This window comes from Carassius gibelio, chromosome A25, assembly GCF_023724105.1.
Source record: "Carassius gibelio isolate Cgi1373 ecotype wild population from Czech Republic chromosome A25, carGib1.2-hapl.c, whole genome shotgun sequence".
Taxonomy (NCBI): Eukaryota; Metazoa; Chordata; class Actinopteri; order Cypriniformes; family Cyprinidae; genus Carassius; species Carassius gibelio.
In genome coordinates, this window is record NC_068395.1 from 18,627,924 (window position 1) to 18,641,762 (window position 13,839).

General features: G+C 35.4%; 1 non-coding gene and 1 pseudogene across 1 annotated transcript; both read right to left on the bottom strand.

The window, feature by feature from the left end:
* Window positions 1-3,103: 3,103 nt before the first annotated feature.
* LOC127947676 (5S ribosomal RNA) lies at window positions 3,104-3,222 on the bottom strand. The gene has a single exon (XR_008151469.1). It is a non-coding gene; the product is annotated as a 5S ribosomal RNA (ribosomal RNA).
* Window positions 3,223-3,585: 363 nt separating this feature from the next.
* LOC127947814 (uncharacterized) lies at window positions 3,586-3,704 on the bottom strand (annotated as a pseudogene).
* Between the last annotated feature and the right edge of the window lie 10,135 nt (window positions 3,705-13,839).

Below are 13,839 nucleotides of genomic sequence, written 5' to 3' on the forward strand. Positions count from 1 at the left end.
AGTCATTTTCCAAAACCGCTAAGCAAATATATGCAGTTTCAGTACATACCACATAGAGACGCCTTTGCTGATGCTGCTCTTGTTAAATTTCAGCCTCTGGATCTGTGTCACAGCTTCCAAATGCTCTCAAAGCAAAAGCCTACTGGCGCTCGTGATTCTTTAGCTCCGCCCACACGTCACGCCTCTAGGCGCTCATGTTTTTCCGGGAAAAATCGGTACAGACTATCTTTTTCTTATAAATATAATGAAAATAAAGACTTTTTGGAGTTATGAAGGATGCAGTACTACTCTATAGGTACTCAAGATTAACAGGATATTGAGTGAAAACGAGCATTTCACCCCCCCTTTAATTAGCAGGAGCATGGATTTTCTGCTGGCAACCTTTATATCTAAATAAAAGAATTGTTAAGTAAGCGTACTTTTCTTCAGTTTTCTTGTGTTACAAGGTGTAAAGCAAAAGGTGTTGTGTAGCCTTCTGGATCTAACTTGATGAGAGATATTTAGAGCTGGGATAGAGGGAAAGGAGTTTTCTCACATTTATTTATTTATGTTACAACACTTGTTATTCCCCTTGAACCCCCCCTAGACCAAAAAAAGAGGGGAACGTAACATTCTGCATATAAAATTCTTCAATGCCTGTTGCCTTGAGAATTCTCGTATCCCCTCGTTTCTTTCTCTCCAAACGTCCACTAAGTTATTTTCTTCCATTAGACTTTTTAATTCCTTCCTTCCACTATCATATTTAAAAACCATCCCATCTGCAATATCCATCTTGCTAAACGTAGTGTTAAAATCCATCATAATTAAAATATTCTCCCATTTCACAATAATATCTTTTAGTTCCTTAAAAAATAACACCTTTTCTTTTTCTATCACAGGTGCATGAATATTACACAGAATTATATTTGTCTCTCCCTCCATCATTTTCACTATTAAACACTTTCCTTGCATATCATCATAAACCACTTGTGCTTTTTCACACACACCCTTTTTAATTAAAAATGCTACTCCCCTACCTAGCCTCCCATCGCCATTACTATAAAATATATCACCTTTCCATTTTTTTTAAAACTTTCCATTACTTCATCCCTCCAAATTGTTTCTTGAACCACTAAAACATTTGATCTACTACACAAAAGTTTCAACTTTTCAAATTTCCCTTTTTCTAGTAACCCTCTAACATTGTGTTGCAATTTTCAAAAACATAATACATGGCAAAGTACATATTATTCGAAACATTCATCAACTTTTCCCAGCATGCAAAACTATTCTCATCATAGTCTCCTTTTTTTAAAATACTTTCTGTTTCAGTTCTTTTTTTTTATTATATGTCTCTTTTGTAGATTCTCTAAATTTGGTTTTACCTTTAGTTGTCGTCTTCTTGTTATTGTAACCTTTTCCCAGTCATTTTTGTTGTCTTCTTTTCTTCCTAGCGTTGCTTTCTCTATCGTTTGCATTTTCTGCCTTTCCTTTTCCTCCTCTCTTGTTTGTTTCAAGATTTCCGTTTGTATTCCATGTCCTTCTCTCTTTCCATTTCACAGTACTTCTGTTCCTCCTCTGCATCTTCTCCTATTTGATCCTCTTCTTCTTCCTCAGTCTGTTCTGTTTCTTCCTCCCCCTTTGCGTCGTCCACATCCTGTGATTTCTCCATTTCATCCACTTGCTCATAGTCTTTATCCGTTTCAGCATCCTCCTCTATCCAGCATTCAAATTTCACCAGTACTTTACAACACTCCGGGCATCTTACAGCATCACATTCCCTCGAAAAAATGTCCCTTTTCACCACAATCTCGACAGGAAAAGTCTGGACAGTCCTTCAAAATGTGTCCCGGTTTCATACACAATCTACAGATCTTCATTTGACGATCATGTATGATCCTAAAATATTGCACTCCCTCTGCAGTATCAAATCTTGTGCTGTAAGGCAGTGATAACACCTCCTTAGGAAATTTCACACGGACATATCTTGTTCCATCTGTAATTGTAGTGTCTGGATAGTACCTTCTTCTTATTGCAGATGTAACTTTAACTCCCCATGTTCTCAATTTTGCCATTATTTCTTCATCTGTTATATAAGCTGGTAAGTTCATGAATGAAACAACACACTCTATTTCTTGAAGATTCCTCACTTCACACACAATTCCTTTTACTGCTAGTCCATCCTTTAAAACTTCACATGCTTCTTCATCCGTTACTGTTACCTCATACTCATTATTTAATCTTGGTCTTACCGCTAACACTTTACTCAGTCCAACTTTTTCAATCACTGCTTTTATCACATCCTCCACTCTTCGATCTCTTACTTCTGTAGTATTTACAGTTACTGTTGCCTCTTTAGAGAAATACTTTTGTTGTTCATTGTCTTTCATCTCATTCCTTTGTCTTCTCGCCTCACTTGTCTCTGTTGATTTCCTTTGCTTTATTCTTTCTCCAGTATCTTTTTGAAGTTCTTTACTGTTGCTTTTTTCTTCAGCCATGCCTTTGCCATCACCATTTTGTTCCTCCATAATCAAAACTTTAAGAGCTTTAAAGCTCCTTTGGCCCTAAGCAGTAAATTCTCCTCAGGGCCCTTAAAAATAAAAAAATTAAAAAACCAAGAAAAAATATATATTTAACTATATACAATATAATATAAGACAAACCAAAACAAACACATGGGAGAGCCTTTCTCTCCCTACTGCCACTGCTTACTTCCTGGAATGTAACAAAAATCACAGGTGCTCAGGGTGGTATGGCCGTAAGCGAAGACTGCCGCAAAGAGAGGGCTATTTAGAGAACAGCCAATCTAATCGCCAGTACATTATATAAGTAGGAAAGAAAACCCAAAAACTTAAAGCACCTGGTATTCCTAGCCGGTCTCTCATCCAAGTACTAACCAGAACTAAGCCTGCTAAGATTCAGAGATTGGGCATTGACTCTTTTTTTTTTTTGCAAGATTATAATATAATTTGTGAATTTTTCCAAAAAGTTTAAAGCACCTGGTATTCCCAGGCAGTCTCCCATCCATGTACTAACCAGGCCCAAACCTGCTAATATTCAGAGATCGGGCATTGACTCTATTTTTTGGCAAAATTATTATATACTAAGTGAAAAATTTCCAAAAAGCTTACAGCACCTGGTATTCCCAGGCGGTCTCCCATCCAAGTACTAACCAGGCCCAAACCTGCTTAGCTTCCGAGATCAGACGAGATCGGGCATAGCCAGGTTGGTATGGCCGTAAGCGAAGACTGCCGCAAAGAGAGGGCTATTTAGAGATCAGCCAATCTAATCGCCAGTACATTATATAAGTAGGAAAGAAAACCCAAAAGCTTAAAGCACCTGGTATTCCTAGCCGGTCTCTCATCCAAGTACTAACCAGACCTAAGCCTGCTAAGATTCAGAGATTGGGCATTGACTCTTTTTTTTTTTTTTTGCAAGTTTATTATATAATTTGTGAAATTTTCCAAAAAGTTTAAATCACCTGGTATTCCCAGGCAGTCTCCCATCCATGTACTAACCAGGCCCAAACATGCTAATATTCAGAGATCGGGCATTGACTCTATTTTTTGGCAAAATTATTATATACTAAGTGAAAAATTTCCAAAAAGCTTACAGCACCTGGTATTCCCAGGCGTTCTCCCATCCAAGTACTAACCAGGCCCAAACCTGATTAGCTTCCGAGATCAGACGAGATCGGGCATAGCCAGGTTGGTATGTTGGTATTATTAAAATTCTTTTACAAAAAATTCCAATTCATTTACAACATTCCAGGGAACTCAATTTTACAATTCCTTAACACATTTTGTACATTACCTGACAACATTTTATAAAAAACATCCATTTTCCTTTCCATCTTACAATACACATATAACATCTACAAATAGTCTTCCATTCTCTTTTTAAAATATCCCCATATGTCTATTTTACAGTCTTTGTTTCTCACTATGTTTCTTCTTTTCCATATCACATATTTCCCCATAGATATACATAGATTGACCACCTCATTATTTGTACAATTTTCATTCAGTCCCATTATTATCAACTCATCCCAGTTTGGAATATCTTCTTTTTCTCTTAGTTGATTTATCAAACCTTTTAAAATCTTAAAAAATTCTTTCAATTCATCACAATATAAAAACAAATGTAAAAATCCTTCATCCTCTTTTTTACATACTTTACACAAAGCATTTTGTGTCAAACCAATTTTACATAGTTTCATCTCGGAAAAAACGACTTTATGCCTTATAAAATAATCCAACGCTTCCATTTTTACATCTAAGAACCTCCACTTAACATTCCTCCATATATTCTTTTCATCTAATCCAGGAAAATGATCAATCCAAAATTCATTTACTTTTGGTTTTGTGAAAACAGATTCCCTAAAACACGTATAAAACATATTCACAGTACAAGAGTTAAAATCATTTTCCTTCTTCCCAACTTTAAAATACACTTCTACTTTCTCTTCCTCTTTTTCCCCACTCTCTATTATTTCAATCCACTCTTTTGGTATTGCTTTCTTTACAACATCATACTGTTTCTTTAAAGTACTGACATTGAAATCCTCTTTTGCTTCTTCTAAAGCATCAATGACAAACTGAAGAGGAAGAAACCCATTTTTATACTCCTATAAAACATCTCTTACTCTTTTTATATCTACATCTAGCCACTTTTTAAAAAAACACATCTGTTCCATCTGTAGTAATCTTTGCATTTAAAAACAGAGGTTGATTCAAAATTGTTTCTCTTCCTTGTGGCTTAAAATCAATATGTGGTAAGAAATCTCTCCATGTCTCTAAAACCTCTTTATAAAAATCTGGTATTCCTTTTATCATTCCTTTTTTAACTCTCATCCATAAAATATCATCCCCTATTCTCAAATTTGAACATTTGTTTAAAAAATGTTTCATTATTACTTTCCATTCCTCCATCTTTTCTCTATTTAGATATTTCTTTACAGTTTTCACTCTCATACTCTTCTTCCTCTGCTCAACATCCATTAACCCCAACCCTCCTTCTTCTTGAGAACCAATTAAAGTCCTATGTGCAATTCTAGGAGGCTTATTACTCCATAAAAAATCCAACACATTACCCTTTACTCTCTGTTCTACCCACATTGGCATTGCAGTTACAGATAAATTATACCACATCTTAGAGAGCATTAGACTATTAACAATTAGAACTCTTCCTTTCAACTCCAAATCTCTCACTTTCCAAAAAAACAATCTTCTTTTCATTTCTCCCACAATATCCTCCCATCTTTCATCTCTTGAACTGTTTTCATCTTTCCCCAAATTTACTCCTAAAATCTTAATTTCTTCCTTTTCGTTAAAAGCAATGCAAGCTGGTAATGCTGGCGCTTCTCCAAATCTCATAAAAGCAGTTTTTTTCACATTTATCTTTGCACCTGTTGCTTTACAAAATTTCTGCATGAGTTCCATTGCTATTCTAATGCTCTCTAAATCCTCTATTATCAAGGTGGTATCATCCGCGTACTGAAAAATATTTTGTCCTTCCCTTCTATTTTCAATATTTATACTTTTTATTCTTTGATCCTTTTTAATCATCATTCCTAGAGACTTAAGGAATACAACTGTGCTGACAATGGACAGCCCTGCCTTATGGATCTAGTTATCTTAAAAGCATCCGTTAAAAAAACATTACATTTAATAAAACTCATTGCATCCTTATACAAGATCTTAATCCATTTTCTAAAATTCCCCCCAAAACCAAAACGTTTTAAACTCGCAAATAAAAACTCATGCTCCACCCTATCAAATGCTTTTTCAAAATCCATGCTTATCACGTATCCACTCTTCTTTTCTTCATTCATATAACTTATCACATCCCTTATGTTGCTAACTGTATCTGATATATCTCTCCCCTGAACTCTATATGCTTGATTTGATAAAATTATCTTAGGTAACTCTCTTTTCAGTCTGTTTGCTAAAATTTTTGCTAAAATTTTAAAATCTACATTTAGCATAGTCATTGGTCTATACTTTTTTAAATCCTCCCTTTCCCCTTTTCTCTTGAATATTATTTTCACTAGACCCATTTTCATTGCTTGATTAATCTCTCCCTAAAATCTCATCATACACTTGTTTTAGTATTTTCAATAATTTATCCTTAAAAGCTTTATAAAACTCATTTGTTATCCCATCTATACCTGGACTTTTGTTCACCTTTAATTGATTAATAGCTTCTTCTATCTCTTCTATTTTTATCTCCGCATCACACTCTTCTTTGTCTTGATTATTAACTGTAGCCGTAATCATCTCCAATATACAGTACATGCATACAGTACAGTACATTATATAAGTAGGAAAGAAAACCCAAAAGCTTAAAGCACCTGGTATTCCTAGCTGGTCTCTCATCCAAGTACTAACCAGACCTAAGCCTGCTAAGATTCAGAGATTGGGCATTGACTCTTTTTTTTTTTTTTTTTTTTTTTTTTTTGCAAAATTATTATATAATTTGTGAAATTTTACAAAACGTTTAAAGCACCTGGTATTCCCAGGCAGTCTCCCATCCATGTACTAACCAGGCCCAAACCTGCTAATATTCAGAGATCGGGCATTGACTCTATTTTTTGGCAAAATTATTATATACTAAGTGAAAAATTTCCAAAAAGCTTACAGCACCTGGTATTCCCAGGCGGTCTCCCATCCAAGTACTAACCAGGCCCAAACCTGCTTAGCTTCCGAGATCAGACGAGATCGGGCATAGCTTTTTTTTTTTTTTTTTATTCAATAATTTCACATTTGACATATACATAAATTCCAGTACGTGTCACATCATATCATATTCACTCATTCTATATTCATTATTGAATCTCACCCTCCATTATACGCTTACACTTCCAATCCTAATTATCCAGGCATATTTATCATATGTTCTTTAAAGCATTGCAGAACTCTAGCATTGTTCCCCGTAATTATATTATAAAACCCCTCAGTCTGCCCATTCATACTTAAATATTCATATATAATCTGTATATTCCCTTCCAATTTCCTTCTAAAAAAACCCACATATCAACATTACCTTGTTTTCCTTTCATCACATTACGTCTACCCCATATTGCATACCTCGCCACGTTTAAAATAAAATTGACAATATATTTATTTTTGCCTCTTCCTTTTAAACCCAGTAAAAATACCTTATACCATTCAATTTGTTGTTCAAATTCCTCTCCCAAGATTCCCTCTATAAATAATTAAATTTTCCTAATAAAATCCTGAAGATTTGAACACAATAAAAACAAATGTAGCACCCCTTCATCTTCCTTTCCACAGACATCACATCTTGCATTCTGTACAATCCTCATTTTACATAACCTCATTTTTGTGTAAATTACATTATGTCTTAAGAGAAAATAAAAATTCTCAATTATTGGGTCCATGTATCTTATTCTTAAATTCCCCCAAATGTCATCAGATTAAGTCCCTGGGAATAACCTATTCCAAAAGCCATTTGCTATTGGTTGGACAAAAATCCTCCTCCTAAAGAAATTATAAAACACTTTTAAAGGACATGATTGAATTAAAATTTTACTCTCACTTTCCCCTAAACACACTTCAACCTTTCCCAGTCCTTCATCCTCTTTTATAAGTCCCTCAATCCATTCCTTTGGAACTCCTTTTTTTATTTGATCAAATTGTTGTTTCACCGTACGTCTCTCTACCTCTTCCCCAATACCCTCAATTTCATCTGTTATGCCTTGTACTGGTATAAAGCCATCTATAATCTCATACAGATTATCTCTAACTTTAATTATCCCAGCTGCAATCCATTTTTTAAAATATAATTCCTTACCTTCAAATAAAATATTGGAATTTAAAAACAATGGATGATTCAAAAACTCATTATTTCCTTCTGGCTTATACACAACTGTTGGTAAAAATTCTTTCCAAGCCTCCAGAACCTCTCTATAGAATTCCGATACCCCCTTTAACATACAATATTGTTCAAAATAATAGCAGTACAATGTGACTAACCAGAATAATCAAGGTTTTTAGTATATTTTTTATTGCTACGTGGTAAACAAGTTACCAGTAGGTTCAGTAGATTGTCAGAAAACAAACAAGACCCAGCATTCAAGATATGCACGCTCTTAAGGCTGTGCAATTGGGCAATTAGTTGAAAGGGGTGTGTTCAAAAAAATAGCAGTGTCTACCTTTGACTGTACAAACTCAAAACTATTTTGTACAAACATTTTTTTTTTTTCTGGGATTTAGCAATCCTGTGAATCACTAAACTTATATTTAGTTGTATGACCACAGTTTTTTAAAACTGCTTGACATCTGTGTGGCATGGAGTCAACCAACTTGTGGCACCTCTCAGCTGTTATTCCACTCCATGATTCTTTAACAACATTCCACAATTCATTCACATTTCTTGGTTTTGCTTCAGAAACAGCATTTTTGATATCACCCCACAAGTTCTCAATTGGATTAAGGTCTGGAGATTGGGCTGGCCACTCCATAACATTAATTTTGTTGGTTTGGAACCAAGACTTTGCCCGTTTACTAGTGTGTTTTGGGTCATTGTCTTGTTGAAACAACCATTTCAAGGGCATGTCCTCTTCAGCATAGGGCAACATGACCTCTTCAAGTATTTTAACATATGCAAACTGATCCATGATCCCTGGTATGCGATAAATAGGCCCAACACCATAGTAGGAGAAACATGCCCATATCATGATGCTTGCACCTCCATGCTTCACTGTCTTCACTGTGTACTGTGGCTTGAATTCAGAGTTTGGGGGTCGTCTCACAAACTGCCTGTGGCCCTTGGACCCAAAAAGAACAATTTTACTCTCATCAGTCCACAAAATGTTCCTCCATTTCTCTTTAGGCCAGTTGATGTGTTCTTTGGCAAATTGTAACCTCTTCTGCACATGCCTTTTTTTTAACAGAGGGACTTTGCGGGGGATTCTTGAAAATAGATTAGCTTCACACAGACGTCTTCTAACTGTCACAGTACTTACAGTTAACTCCAGACTGTCTTTGATCATCCTGGAGGTGATCATTGGCTGAGCCTTTGCCATTCTGGTTATTCTTCTATCCATTTTGATGGTTGTCTTCCGTTTTCTTCCACGTCTCTCTGGTTTTGCTCTCCATTTTAAGGCATTGGAGATCATTTTAGCTGAACAGCCTATCATTTTTTGCACCTCTTTATAGGTTTTCCCCTCTCTAATCAACTTTTTAATCAAAGTACGCTGTTCTTCTGAACAATGTCTTGAACGACCCATTTTCCTCAGCTTTCAAATGCATGTTCAACAAGTGTTGGCTTCATCCTTAAATAGGGGCCACCTGATTCACACCTGTTTCTTCACAAAATTGATGACCTCAGTGATTGAATGCCACACTGCTATTTTTTTGAACACTTCCCTTTCAACTAATTCAACTAATTGCCCAATTGCACAGCCTTAAGAGCGTGCATATCATGAATGCTGGGTCTCATTTGTTTTCTGAGAATCTACTGAACCTACTGGTAACTTGTTTGCCACGTAGCAATAAAAAAATATACGAAAAACCTTGATTATTCTGGTTAGTCACATTGTACTGCTATTATTTTGAACAATACTGTATGTTCTTTCAATTTCATCCATATTATTCCCTCTCCCATATTAAGACCTCCACACTTGTTTAAGAAATATTTCATTCCCTCCTTCCACTCTTGTTTATTATCTCTATTAAAAAATTTCTTCATTATCTTAACCCTTAAACTCTTCATTCTTAAACCCGGATCCAACAAACCCAAACCTCCCTTTTCAACCTCTTATAAACCCAAATTGGTAATGAAGTGACCTCTAACGCATACCAAATTTTTGAAAGCATTAGCGCATTCACAACCAAAATTTTGCCTCTCAAGTTCAACACTCGTTGTTTCCAAAAAGTCAACTTTCTCTCCATTCCTCCTACAATCTCATCCCATATTATGTCTCTCGTTTTCTTTTCATCCTTTCCAATTCTAATTCCCAAGATTTTCATATTTTCCACCTCCTCTTTAAAATTAAAATAGCCAGATAATTGTTCTGCCTTCCCAATTCTCATTACTACGTTTTTTTCTATATTTATTTTTGCCCATAGCCTCATTAATACTCCCAATATCCTTTACAATCAAAGTTGTATCATCTGCATATTGATACATTTTTTGTTCTTTTTCCCTCCCCCCAAAACCAATTCCTTTAATCTTTTCCTCTTCTGCAACTATTAAGCCTAAAGGTTCCGCAACAATACTGTATAATAATGCAGATAAGGGACAGCCTCTGTCACAAAACCATTACACTTCACAAAGCTAATTGCATCTTTTTATAAAACTCTAATCCATTTTATAAACATATTCCCAAAACCAAATTTCTCTAAAAGTTTAAATAAATAATCATGCTCTACCCTTATCAAAGGCTTTTTCTAAATCTAAGCTCACCATATAACCTTCCTTTTTATTCTCTACCATATACCTTATTTTATCTCTTATATTACTTACTGTATCTGTAATTTCCCTCCCTATGATTGAATATGCCTGATTCATTGTTATTATTCCTGGCAATACTTTCTTTAAACGATTTGCCAAAACTTTAGCTAGGATTTTAAAATCTGTATTTAACATTGATATTGGCCTATAGTTCTTCAGATCTGATGAATCCCCCCTTTTCTTAAAAATTAATTTCACCATTCCTCTTCTTATCAATTGAATTGCTTCGCCTTTATCGTATATTTCCTTATATATTTCTTTTAAAAATGGTATTAATATGTTCTTAAAAGCCTTATAAAATTCGCTAGTCAATCCATCTGCCCCCGGACTTATCCCATTATTCAACTGTGATATTGCTACCTCTACTTCTTCATCGGAAATGTCCCCATCACACATTTCTCTATCCTCCGTCGTTACTTTTGTTTTAACCTTATTTAATAAATACTCCTTTTCTTCCTCTTGCGTCCCCTCCTTTTTAAAAAGACATTCATAAAACTCCTCCTTTATACTCCCCAATATCTCTCTAGTTCCCTTTACTCTACTTCCATCCTGTTTTACAACCTCCTTTATTATATCAGCCCTCTGTCTATTTTCCTCTAGACCAAAGAAGAATTTTGTGCACCTTTCACCTTCTATTACATGTTTAGCCCTACTTCTAATCATAGCCCCTCTACATTTTAGTTCTTCAATCTCCTTTAATCTATTCTCATACACTAAAATCGTTTCTATATCCCCTTTCTCTTTTTGTAGTTCTTCTTTCAACACCTTTCTAACACTTTGCTCTTCTCTCCTCTTAGTCATTTGTATCAAACCACTATACCTTATTGAATATTTTTTTATTTCATACTTTACATTATCCCACCATACTCTTTTATCTTCTTCATAAATTTCATTTTCTCTCTCTTTCATTATTATTTCTACTATCTTCAATTTATATCCTTCATCTTTCAAAAGTTCATTATTTAAACACCATATTCCCTTTCCTCTCTCCACCCCCGTTTCATTCATATGTACTATTAACATCCCATGATCACTTAAAGAAGTCATCTTATAATATATTTTATCCATCTTCCTCTCCATGTTTCTTGTAATTAATATAAAATCTATTCTACTTCATTTTATCCTTCACCAATTGTTGTCTTGAAAAATCTTTTATACCCTCATTCCTCTCTCTCCATATATCAATTTGATCATATTTATCCATTAATTTAAGCAATTCTTCCCTCCCACTATCTCTTTTATAAACCATATCATTCGCTATATCCAGTCTACTAAAAACTGTATACACTGTATACAACTGTATACAAAAACTGTATACAATAATATTCTCCCATTTCTCCATCTGACCATTTAAATCCTTAAAAAACATTTTCTTCTCAGCCTCTTCATTTGGTGCATGTACATTACACACAAAAACATTTTCCCCTCCTATAACCATTTTCACAATAATACATTTCCCTCCATTATCCCGATATATGATTTCAACATCATCATTCATGTGTCTTTTACATAAAATGTTTACATAAAACATCAGCTTTTTTGCATAGCGCTTTCATATTCCCAAATTTATCAATTTTTGTTAAACCCTCTCACATTGATTGAAACAAAACAAAGAGCCATTAACAACAAAACATTCATTTTTCATACTTTTCTCCCACCTTCTCCATTAAAACTCCATCTTCATTTGTACCTGAGTTTCTTCTCCTTCTCTGTCCTTTTTCTCTACTTTCTCCTACATATGATTTAAGGTCCAATATTCCTCTCTTCATTCCCCTCCTCAGCTCCTCCAAATTTACTTCTATGCATTCCTCTACTTGCTCCTTCTCCTTTTTATTATCCTGTCTTTCTTTTATTATAACATCCACCGGACCCCTACACCCCTCTATCATATGTTCCACCATTTCAACCCCCCCCCCCCCCTTTCCTGCTCCTGACTTTTACCGTCATTCAGAGACCCATCTTCCTCTCCCTCATTTATGACTATTTCCATACTCTCCATATTCTCCTCTGGTTCACCATGTTCAGTTTCATCATTTGTCTCTTCTTCTTGTTCACTTTCACAGTCACACCTTATGAATACTTTCCCACAATCCAGACATTTATCAGCTTTACAGTCTTTCGCGAAATGCCCTTGCTCAAAGCATTCATAACATTTGAAATCAGGACAGTCCCTGAAAATGTGTCCTGGCTGCATACACATCCGACATAGTTTTTGCTGTCCATCATGTATGACCCTAAAGTACTGAGTGCCATCTGCCGTTTCAAATTTACCACTATAGGGTAGTGATGTTACCTCTTTTGGAAATTTAACCTTCACATACCTCGTTCCATCAGCAATGTTTGTTCCAGGATAAACTCGTCTCTTTATTTTTGTAATTGGATTAACTCCCCAAAACTTCAATTTGTTCTCAATCACTTCGTCCTCCAAGTATGCCGGCAAGTGAAGAAAGGACACAATATGTTCCTTTACCTCCAGCCTCCTTATTTCGAAGAATTGACCTTTTATTTCCATTCCATCCAATAATACATCACAAAGTTCTGCATCTTCCACAGTCAACTCATATTCCTCCCCATACTTTGGTCTCACTGCCAGCAATTTACCAAATCCAATCTTCTCTGAAACTACTTTAATGATATCCACAGCTTTTACCTCCTTATTTCCTTTTAAATCCAACACCACCGTTGCTTCTTTCAGATAATCCACTCTTTGCTTGATTCCCCTCTGTGCTCCATGATCCATATTTCCTCCATTTACCTCTCTTGATGCTCTATCTGCTCCATGTGGTTCCAAACGTTCTTCTAGTCCTCCTGCCATTGCCAGATCTTTACCATGTGGTCCATCCATTTTTGTAAACAAAAAAGCACAAACAAAAGCTTGCCTCCAAGCAGATAAACTGCTTGGAGCTTAAACGCGGGCTTTTTTCCATAACAAACCCAAATCTCCTCCCACAGAATAAACAGAAAAAAATAAAATACAAAATAAAGCTTTAGAAGAGCCTTTCTATTCCAACTGCAATCAGACACACCTTCCCAATCACTCTCTATCGCTGCCAGGTTGGTATGGCCGTAAGCGAAGACTGCTGCAAAGAGAGGAAAGAAAACCCAAAAGCTTAAAGCACCTGGTATTCCTAGCCGGTCTCTCATCCAAGTACTAACCAGACCTAAGCCTGCTAAGATTCAGAGATTGGACATTGACTCTTTTTTTTGGCAAAATTATTATATACTAAGTGAAACATTTCCAAAAAGCTTACAGCACCTGGTATTCCCAGGCAGTCTCCCATCCATGTACTAACCAGGCCCAAAACTGCTAATATTCAGAGATCGGGCATTGACTCTATTTTTTGGCAAAATTATTATATACTAAGTGAAACATTTCCAAAA